We start from the raw sequence: 13,028 nt of genomic DNA, 5'->3' as shown, positions 1-13,028 counted from the left end.
GAACAAGCAGAGTACCTTTGAAATTTTTCTTCATTTAAAAAATATGTATCTTGACTCAGGCTTCTAATCCCAGCACTTTGGGAGACCAAGGCAAGAAGATCACAACGTGAAGAAATCAAGACCATCCTGGCCAATATAGTGAAATCCTGTCTCTACTAAAACTAAAGAAAATAAGCCAGGCATGGTGGCAGCTGGAGGAGTCCCACTATGGTGTAGTCCCAGGTACCTGGGAGTCTGAGGCAAGACAATCGCTTGAACCAATGAGGCAGAAGTTGCAGTGAGCCAAGATGGTGCCATTGCACCACAGTCTGTGCAACAGAACAAGACTCTATCTAAAAACAATTATATATATAATATATATTATATAAATGCATTATATATTATATAATATATTATATCTGTAAGATATAATATATAATATATAATATCTCATAATATACATAAAAAACATTATGTCATATTATATATTGTATATATTATAGGTATTATATATTACAAATAACATATAATATATGATATATATTATATGACATCATATATTACATATAATATATTATATAATATTTAAATCATATATTATATGATATGTAAATAATATATTATAGGTAATATATACCATCTATAATAAATAAAATATATGACATATATTACATAACATATCATATAATGTATGATGTATATCATATTACATATGATATATAATATGTTATATGATATATATTAAGTAATATATGGTATATATTATATAATATTTTATAAATATTTTATAACATGCTACATATTATATAATGTGTGATATCTATTATATTGAACATATGATATATTATTGCTAATATTTGATATATAACATATAAAAAATGATATATAACATATAACATATGATATATATTCCATGTAATGAATGATATATGTAATATATGATACATATTATATATAATATATTATGCATAATACATGATATGTATTATATATGATATAAGAAATATATTATATATGTTATATATTATATATAATATATAATATTATATTATGTACGATTATATTATATATTATATATAAAATATCTTAATATATAATATATATTATATCATAATATATTACATATGATATATAAAAATATATTTTATATTATATTATATTATTATGCATAAAGTAATATATTATATAATATTTCATCTAATATATCATATATAATATAATAATATGCATTCTATTATGATATTATATAGTATGTTATATAACATATAATATCTAATATATTATATATTATATATTTGATAATATCTAATATATTATATATTATGTGTAGTATATTACATGTCATAAGTAACATAATACATTTTATATTATATTATATAGTAAATATTATATATTTTACAATATGTTATACATATGATATTCTATATTATATAATATATGATATATTATATAATATATATTATATATTATATGATATATTATATAATATATATTATATATTACATATTATATTATATATAATTATATATATAATTGCATAAATATATATTATTATATATTATGTTATATGTAATAATTATATATTATTACATGTATTATATTGTATATAATATTATCTTATCATTATATATTATATTATACATAATATATTATATATAATATAAGGATGCAGGGTATAAAAGAAAATTATATATATGTTATACATATTATTTAAGTTTTATATTTACATTATATAAATTATATATATATATACACTTTTATATATATATGCACACATATATATATATTTGTAGGTGCCCTATTTCCCATTTCATATCTTATTTTAACACGTACAGCATAGTAATGTGTGGGCTTGGGCTTCAGTTTTTGAAAGAAAACACTGAGCCTTCAATGACATTCCTGTACTTGTAAAAGCACTCCTGACTGCCTGGCAGCAGTTGGACCTCACAATGTGGATTGTGCCTTCACCTTGGAATGTGTATGCCCTATCACCATGGTGATGGGATTAGGGATCTCCTGCCCTTGGTCCTAAGTGCAACTGCCTGTGCTGAGTTTTTCAAAACTCAGAGCAGATTGAACTTTTGTGGTTTCATTTTCCCTGATTTTGATTTTTCTCATGTGGAACCTGTGTTGCTGCATTCAAGGTATGTTCATACTGGCCAGTCAAATGTAATCTCTTCAAATTCATAGTTAGTGCTTTCCAAATATGTTCTTTAAAACATTTTCCTCTGTATTTTCCCTATGCAGTTATCAATATGTTTCATGGTTATGTTTTATTCCTCAATTTATATATTTGATTACTGTACCAAGCAGAGTACCTTTGAAATTATTCTTCATTTGAAAAATATGTATCTTTGTTCAGGCCTCCAATTCTAGCACTTTGGGAGGCAAAGGCAAGAGGATCACAACGTGAGGAGATCAAGACCATCCGGGCCAATACAGTGAAACCCTGTCTCTACTAAAACTAAAAAAAATTATCCAGGCATGGTGGCAGCTGGAGTAATCCCAGTATGGTGTAGTCCCAGCTACCTGGGAGGCTGAGGCAGGTCAATCGCTTGAACCCGGGAGGCAGAGGTTGCACTGAGCCAAGATGGTGCCATTGCACCCCAGTCTGTGCAACAGAACAAGATTCTGTCTAAAAACAATTAAATATATAATATAAAATATATATGCATTATATATTATATAATATATTACATCTGTAATATAAATATATATTATGTAATATCTCATATTATACATAAAAATATTATATATTATATATAATATATAATATGTGTTACATATTATATACAATATATAATACATGATATATGACATTATATGTTACATATAATTTATATTATTTATATTATATATAATATATATGATATGTGTTATGTATTTTATTTAATATATAATATGTGTCTTATATAATGATCTATAATATATATTATATTTTAAGACATGTATATAATCTATATTCTATAATATATAATATATATTCTATAATATATAATATATATTATATATTCTATAATATATAATATATAATATATATTAGATATTATATAATATATTATATATTAGATATTATATATCATATATTGAATATATCTTATATAAAATATATAATATATATTATATATTATACTTTAAACAAAACATATAATATATTATATAATATTTAAGTTATAAATTATATGATATGTAAATAATACATTATAGGTAATATATACCGTGTATAATAAATATAATATATGGCATATATTATATAACTTATGATATATATAACATAATATATGATGTATATGATATGATATATGGTATATAATATGATATATGATATATATTATATAATATATGCTATAAATTATATAATATATTATAAATATTTTATAACCTATGCTATATATTATATAATGTATGATATATATTACATTGAACATATGACACATATTATTGATAATATATGATATATAACAGATAATATATGATATATAACATGTAATATAAGATATTTCTTACATATAATGTATGATATATGTAATATATGATACATACTATATATAATATATGATATAGAATACATGATATATATTATATATGATATATGATATGCATTATAAATGTTATATATTATATACAATATATAATAGTCTTTAACATATGATTCTATTATATATTGTGGAAAATATCTTAATACATAGTATATATTACATCATAATATATTATATATAATATATCATAATATATTATATTTAACTTATAACATATTTTATAATATATCATATTATTATATATAATGTAATATATTACATATTTAATCTAATATATATCATATATATTATAATATATATTATATTATGATATTATTTATAATATGTCTTATAATATATAATTTTTAATATATAATATAGTGTACATTTTATGATATCTAATATATTATATATTATGTATAATATATTACATATTATATGTAATATATAGTGCATTATATATCATATTATTTAGTAAATATTGTATATTATATAATATGTTATATATGATATTCTATATTATATCATATATTATATATTATATATATTCTATATGATAACATTATATATTATTATATATATAATTGTATAATTATATATATAATTATATATGATGTTATATGTAAAAATTATATATTATTACTTATGTTATATTTTATATAATAACATAACATTATATATTATATTATACATAATATATTATATAAAATATAAGGATGCAGGATGTAAAAGAAAATTATATGTATGCTACATATATTATAAAATTTATATATATTACGTTTTATAAATTATATATTTTTATATATACACACATATATATATAATTGGGGGTGCCCTATTTCCCATCTCCTAACTTATTTTAAGAAGTACAGAGTAGTAATATGTGGGCTTGGGATTAGTCTTTTAAACAAAACACTGAGCCTTCAGTGACATTCCTGTACATGGAAAAGCACTGCTGACTGCCTGGCAGCAGTTGGACCTGACAATGTGGATTGTGCCTTCACCCTGGAATGTGTATGCACTATCGCCGTGGTGATTTGATTAGGGATCTCCTGCCCTTGGTCCTAAGTGCCACTGTCTTTGATGAGTTTTACAAAGCTTAGGGCAGATTGAACCTTTGTGGTTTCATTTCCCATGATTTTGATTTTTCTCTTGTTGAATCTGTGTTGCTGCATTCAAGGTATTTTCATATTGACCTGTCAAATGCAAACTCTTCAGATTATTAGTTAGTGCTTTGCAAATATGTTATTTAGAATATTATCCTCTGTATTTTACATATGCAGTTATCAATAGGTTTCATGGTTATGTTTTATTCCTCAATTTATATATTTGATTATTGGACCAAGCAGAGTAAATTTGAAATTTTTCTTCATTTAAAATATATGTATCTTGGCTCAGGCCTCTAATCCCAGCAATTTGGGAGGCCAAGGCAAGAGGATCACAACGTGAGGAGATCAAGACCATCCTGGCCAATACAGTATAATCCTGTCTCTACTAAAACTAAAAAAAATTAGCCAGGCATGGTGGCAGCTGGAGTAGTCCCAGTATGGTCTAGTCACAGCTACCTGGGAGGATGAGGCAGGACAATCCTTTGAACCCATGAGGCAGAGTTAGCAGTGAGCCAAGATGGTGCCATTACACCCTAGTCTGTGCAAAAGAAGAAGACTCTGAATAAAAACAATTATATATATAATATACTTTACATATGTAATATATATTATCTAATATATTATACATTACATATGTAATATATATTATATAATATATTATACATGTTATATATAATATATTATATTTGTTAAATATAATATAATATATATGTTATATATAATATATTATATTTGTTATATATAATATATAATATATAATATGTCATAAATCATAATATATATTATATATTATGTCATATTGTATACAGTACATATCATATGTAATATATATCACATATAATACATAATATATATAATGTGACATAATATATTACATAGAACATATATAATATGTTTTATATATAATATATATAACATACATTATATGTTATATTATATTTAACATATATATTCTATAATATATAATATGATGTATATTATATAAAGAAATATGTATTATATTTTATGACATTATATAATATATATTATATAATATATATTATATATTACATATATTATATATCAATTATATAACATATAAAATATATGATAAATATATTATATATAATATGTATTAAATAAAATTTATAATATATTCTATAATATGGATAATTGTATATTATATGATACGTAAAGAATATATTTTATGTAAAATACACCATATATAATAAATATAAAATATGAAATATACTATGTAATATATGATATATATAATATTATGTATGAAGTATATATGATATATGCTATATAATATGATATATGCTATATGTCATATGATATATGCTATATATTATATAATATATGATATACATTATATAGTATATACTACATATTAAACAATATGTGATATATATTATATATAACACATGATATATACTATTCATAATAAATGATATATAACATATAATATATGGTACATATTATATATAACATATAATATATATAATTTGTGATACATATTATATATAATATATGATATATAATGTATGACATATATTATATATAATATATGTCGTATATTATATATAATAGATGATATATATTATATATTTTATCAAATATAGATAATTATATAATATTCTATTATATATGATTATATTGTATTTTATATATGCTATATCTTAATATATAATATGTATTATAACATGATATATTATATAATATTATTACTATTGATAATATATGTTGTATATCATCTAATTTTTGTCATATATAACATTCTAATATATATTATATTAAGCTCTAATATAAAATATGATATAAAATATCTACTATATAATATATTATATAATATATAACATCTAATATAATGTATAATATGTATAATATATTACATATAATATGTAATATGTAATACAGTATATATTACATTATATATTAGATATTATAAATTATATACTATATTATACATTTAACATTATATATTATATAATATACTATATATTATACATTATGTATTATATATTATTATGTCATATATAATTATATAATTATATGTATAATTACATATTATGTTATATATAATTATATAATATTATATGTATTATAATGTATATCATAATTATATAATATTTTACATTATATTATACATAATATATTATATATAATGTGAGGATGAAGTATGTAAAAAATTATATATATGTTATAATTATTACATATGTTATATATGTTACATTATAGATAATTGTATATGTATATACACATATGTATGTATATGTATATTTGGGGGTGCCCTATTTCCCAACTCATAACTTATTTTATGAAGTACAGCAAGGGAATGTGTGGGCTTGGGATTCAGTTTTTGAAACAAACAGTGAGCCTTCAGTGACCTTCCTGTACATGTAAAACACTCCTGTCTGCCTGGCGGTAGTTTGACCTCACAATGTGGATTGTGCCTTCACCCTGGAATATTTATGCCCTATCGCCATGGTGGTGGGATTAGGGAGCTACTGCCCTTGGTCCTAAGAGCCACTGTCTGTGCTGAGTTTTTCGAAGGTAAGAGCAGACTGAACTTTTGTGTTTTCATTTTCCCTGATTTTGATTTTTCTTATGGGGAACCGTGTTTCTTCATTCCAGCTATGTTCATACTGGCCTGTCTAATGCAAACTCTCCAAATTACTAGTTAGTGCTTTCCAAATATGTTATTTAAAAAATTATCCTCTGTATTTTCCATATTCAGTTATCTATATGTTTCATGGTCATTTTTTATTCCTCAATTTATACATTTGATTATTGTACCAAGCAGAGTACTTTTGAAATTTTTCTTCATTTAAAAAATATGTATCTTTCTTCAGGCCTCTAATACCAGCATTTTGGGAGGCCAAGGCAAGAGGATCACAAGGTGAGCAGATCAAGACCTACCTGGCCAACAGAATGAAAACCTGTCTCTACAAAACAAAAAAACTTAGCCAGGTATGTTGGCAGCTGGTGTACTCCCAGTGTGGTGTAGTACTAGCTACCCGGGAGACTGTGGCAGGACAATCGCTTGAACCTGTGAGGCAGAGTTTGCAGTGAGCCATGCTGGCGCCATTGCACTCCAGCCTGTGCAACAGAACAAAACTCCGTCTCAAAACTATCATTATTACTAATAATTATTACATATAATATATAATATATAATATATATAATATGACATAATATATATTACATATTATGTATTATTTATAAAATATATATAATATGTTATATATATGATATATATAATATAAAATATATTATATATATTATATATAATATAAAATATATTATATATATTATATATAATATAAAATATATTATATATATTATATATAATATAAAATATATTATATATAATATATTATGGAAAATATATTATATATTATACATATTATATAAAATATATTGTATATATCATATATATTATATAATATATAAAATATATATTACATGATATATAATATATCATATATATTATATAATATATGATATAGAATATTCTGTATATTATATAATGAACAATAATATATATTATATTTTGTGACATGTATATAATATACATTATATACTATCTATTATATATAATATTTTATATATGTTATTAAATAAATACATAATTTATAAAATGTATGATAAATATATTATATATAATATATTTTAAATAAAATATATAAAACAGAATACAGTCAATAAATCCTATATTATATGATATGTAAATAATAACTTATAGGTAATATATACCAAATATAATAAATATACCATATGACATACATTATATATGATAAATATAATATAATGTATGACGTATGATATGTGATATATGGTATATAATATGATATATGATTTATATTATATAAGATATGTTATATATTATATGATATATATTATATAAGATATGTTATATATTATATGATATATATTATATAAGATATGTTATATATTATATAATATATGCCATTTAGTATATAACATATGCTATACATTTTATAATGTATGATATATATTATATATACCTTATGATATATATTATTGATAATATATTACATATAACATATAATAAATGAAATGTAACATAAAATATATGATGTATATTACATACAGTATATGATATATAATATATGTTACATATTTAATATATGATATATTATATACTGTACATGAAATATCAAAATATACCAAACATGTAATATATACTCAACATAAAGTATCAAAGAATGCAAAATATGTATTATATGCTGTACATAAAATATCAAAATATATGCAAAATGTGTATCACATACAGTACATAAAATATCAAAGTACATAATATATGTATTATATACAGTAGATACCATATCAAAGTACCCAAATGTGTATTATATACTGTACATAAAGTATCAAAGTACCATAAACATGTATTATATACTGAACATAAAATATCAAAGTAACCCAAATATGTATTATATGCAGTAGATACAATATCATAGTACCCAATTGTGTATTATATACTGTACATAAAATATCTAAGTAACCCCAATATGTATTAAGTAATGTACATAAAATATCAAAGTACCCCAAATATGTATTATATACTGTACATAAAATATCAAAGTACCCCAAATATGTATTGTACACAGTAGATACAATATCAAAGTACCCAAATGTGTATTATGTACTGTACATAAAATATCAAAGTTCCCAAGATATGTATTATAAACTGCACATAAAAAATCAAAGTACCACAAATTTGTATTATTTACAGTAGATACAATATCAAAGTACCCAAACGTGTATTATGTACTGTACATAAATTATCAAAGCAACCCAAATATGTATTATATACTGAACATAAAATATCAAAGTACCCCAAGTATGTATTATATACTGTACATAAAATATCAAAGTACCCCAAATATGTATTATATACACTAGATACAATATCAAAGCTCCCAAATCTGTATTATGTACTGTACATAAAATATCAAAGTACCCCAAATATGTATTATATACCATACATACAATATCAAAGTACCCCAAATATGTATTATATACGTGACATAAAACATCAAAGTACCCCAAAAAAGGATTATATAGTGTACATATAATATCAAAGTACCCCAAATATGTATTATATACTGAGGATAAATTTTCAAAGAGAAATGTATATGTATTTTATACTGTACATAAAATATCAAGTGAAACAAATATGCATTTTATTCTGTAGATAAAATATCAAAGAACACCAAATATGTTTTATATAGTGTACATAAAATATTAAACCTAATATGTATTATATGCTGTACATAAAATATCAAACTACACCAAATATGTATTATATACTGTGCATGAATTATCAAAGTACACCAAATATGCATTATAAACTGTACATAAAATATCAAATTACCCCAAACATATATAACATACTGTACATAAAATATCAAAGTATCCCAAATATATATTAAACACTGTATATGAAATATCAAAGTACCCCAAATATGTATTATATACTGTTCATAAAATATCAAAGTAACCCAAATACATGTTATGTACTATACATAAAATATAAAAACACCAAATATATATGAAATACTGTATATGAAATATCAAAGTCCCCCAAAATGAAATTATATACTGTACATAAAATATCAAAGTACCCCAAATATATATTATATAACGTACATAAAATATCAAATACCCCAAATATGTATTATATACTGTATATAAAATAACAAAGTAACCAAAATAAATATTACATACTCTACATAAGAAATAAAAGTACCCCAAATATGTATTATATACGGTACATAAAATAACAAAGTAACCCAAAAATATATTATATACTCTACATAAAATATCAAAGTACACCAAATATATATGAAATACTGTATATGAAATATGAAAGTACCCCAAATATGTATTATATACTGAACATAATATATCCAAGTACCACAAATATGTATTATATACTGTATATAAAATATCAAAGTACCTCAAATAAATGTTAAATACTCTATGGGACATATCAAAGTACCCCAAACATGTATTATATACTGTTCATAAAATATTAATGTAACCCAAGTACATATTACATACTGTACATAAAATATCAAAGTACAATAAATATATATGAAATAATATATATGAAATATTAAAGTACCGAAAATATGTGTTACACACTCTATATAAAATAACAAATTAACCCAAATAAATATTACATACTGTACATAAGAAATCAAAATACCCCAAACATGTGTAATATACAGTACATAAAATATCAAATTACCCCAAATATATATTAGGTAGAGTAGATACAATATCAAAGTAACCAAACGTGTACTACATACAGTGCACAACATATCAAAGTAAACCAAATATGTATTATATACTGTACATAAAATATCAAAGTACACCAAGTATGTATTATATACTGTACACAAAATATCAAAGTATCCCAAATATGTATTATATACACTAGATACAATGTCAAAGTACCCAAATGTGTATTATATACTGTACATAAAATATTAAAGTACACTCACTATGTATTATATGCTGTACATAAAATATCAAATTATGCCAAATATGCATTATATAGTGTACATAAAATATCAAAGTGCCCCAAATATGTATAATATACTGTAGATGAATTATCAAAGAGAAACAGATATGTATTTTATACTCTACATAAAATATCAAAGTGAAACAAATATGCATTTTATACTGTAGATAAAATATCAAAGTACACCAAACATGTATTATATACTGTACATAAAATATTAAAGTAGACCCAATATGTATTATATGCTGTACATAAAATATCAAAGTACCCCAAATATGCATCATATAGTGTACATAAAATATCAGAATACCCCACATATGTATTATATACAGTAGATAAATTATCAAAGAGAAACAGATATGTATTTTATACTCTACATAAAATATCAAAGTGAAACAAATATGCCTTTTATACTGTAGATAAAATATGAAAGTACACAAAACATGTATTATATAATGTACATAAAATATTAAAGAAAACCGAATATGTATTATATGCTGTACATAAAATATCAAAGTACACCAAATATGTACTCTATACTGTACATGAATTATCAAACTACATCAAATATGTATTATATACTGTACATAAAATATCCAGGTACCCCAAACATATATTACGTACTGTACATAAAATATCAAAGTACCCCAAATATATATTAAATACAGTATATGAAATATCAAAGTACCCAAATTTGTATTATATTCTGTACATAAAATGTCAAAGTACACAAAATATATATGAAATACTGTATATGAAATATCAAAATACCCCAAATATGTATTATATACTGTACTTAATATATCAAAGTACCCCAAATATGTATTATATTCTGTACATAAAATATCAAAGTACCCCAAATAAGTGTTATATACTGTATATGAAATAACAAAGTAACCCAAATAAATATCACATACTGTACATAATAAATCAAAGTACCCCAAATATGTATTATATACTGTACATAAAATATCAAAGTACTCCAAATACATATTACATACAATAGATACAATAACAAAGTACCCAAATGTGTATTATATACAGTACATAACATATCAAAGTAACCCAAATATGTATTAATTACTGTACAGAAAATATCAAAGTACCCCATGTATGTGTTATATACTGTACATAAAATATCAAAGTACCCCAAGTATGTATTATATACTGTACATGAAATATGAAAGTACCCCAAATAGGTATTATATACAGCAGATAAAATATCAACATACTCAAATATATATAATATACTGTACATAAAATATCAAAGTACCCAAAAGACGTATTATATACAGTTGATACAATATCAAAGTACTCAAATATGTATTGTATACTGTACATAAAATATCAAATTACCCCAAATATGTATTATGTACTGTATATGAAATATCAAAGTACCCCAAATATGTATTATATACTGTTCATAAAATATCAAAGTAACCCAAATACATATTTTATAGCGTACACAAAATATCAAAGTACAATAAATATATATGAAATAGTGTATATGAAATATCAAAGTACCCAAAATATGTATTATATACTGTATATAAAATAACAAATTAACACAAATAAATATTACATACTGTACATAAGAAATCAAAGTACCCAAATATGTATTATATACTGTACATAAAATATCAAAGTACCCCAAACATGTATTATATACTGTACATAAAATATCAAAGTACCCCAAATATATATTATATACAGTAGATACAATATCAAAGTATCCAAACGTGTATTATATACAGTACACAACATATCAAAGTAAACCAAATATGTATTATATACTGTACATAAAATATCAAATTACCCCAAGTATGTATTATATACTGTACATAAAATATCAAAGTACCCCAAATATGTATTATATACAGGTGGTAC

This window comes from Pan paniscus, chromosome 14 (genome assembly GCF_029289425.2).
Source record: "Pan paniscus chromosome 14, NHGRI_mPanPan1-v2.0_pri, whole genome shotgun sequence".
Lineage (NCBI taxonomy): Eukaryota > Metazoa > Chordata > Mammalia > Primates > Hominidae > Pan > Pan paniscus.
Note: the sequence above shows the minus strand (reverse complement) of the source record.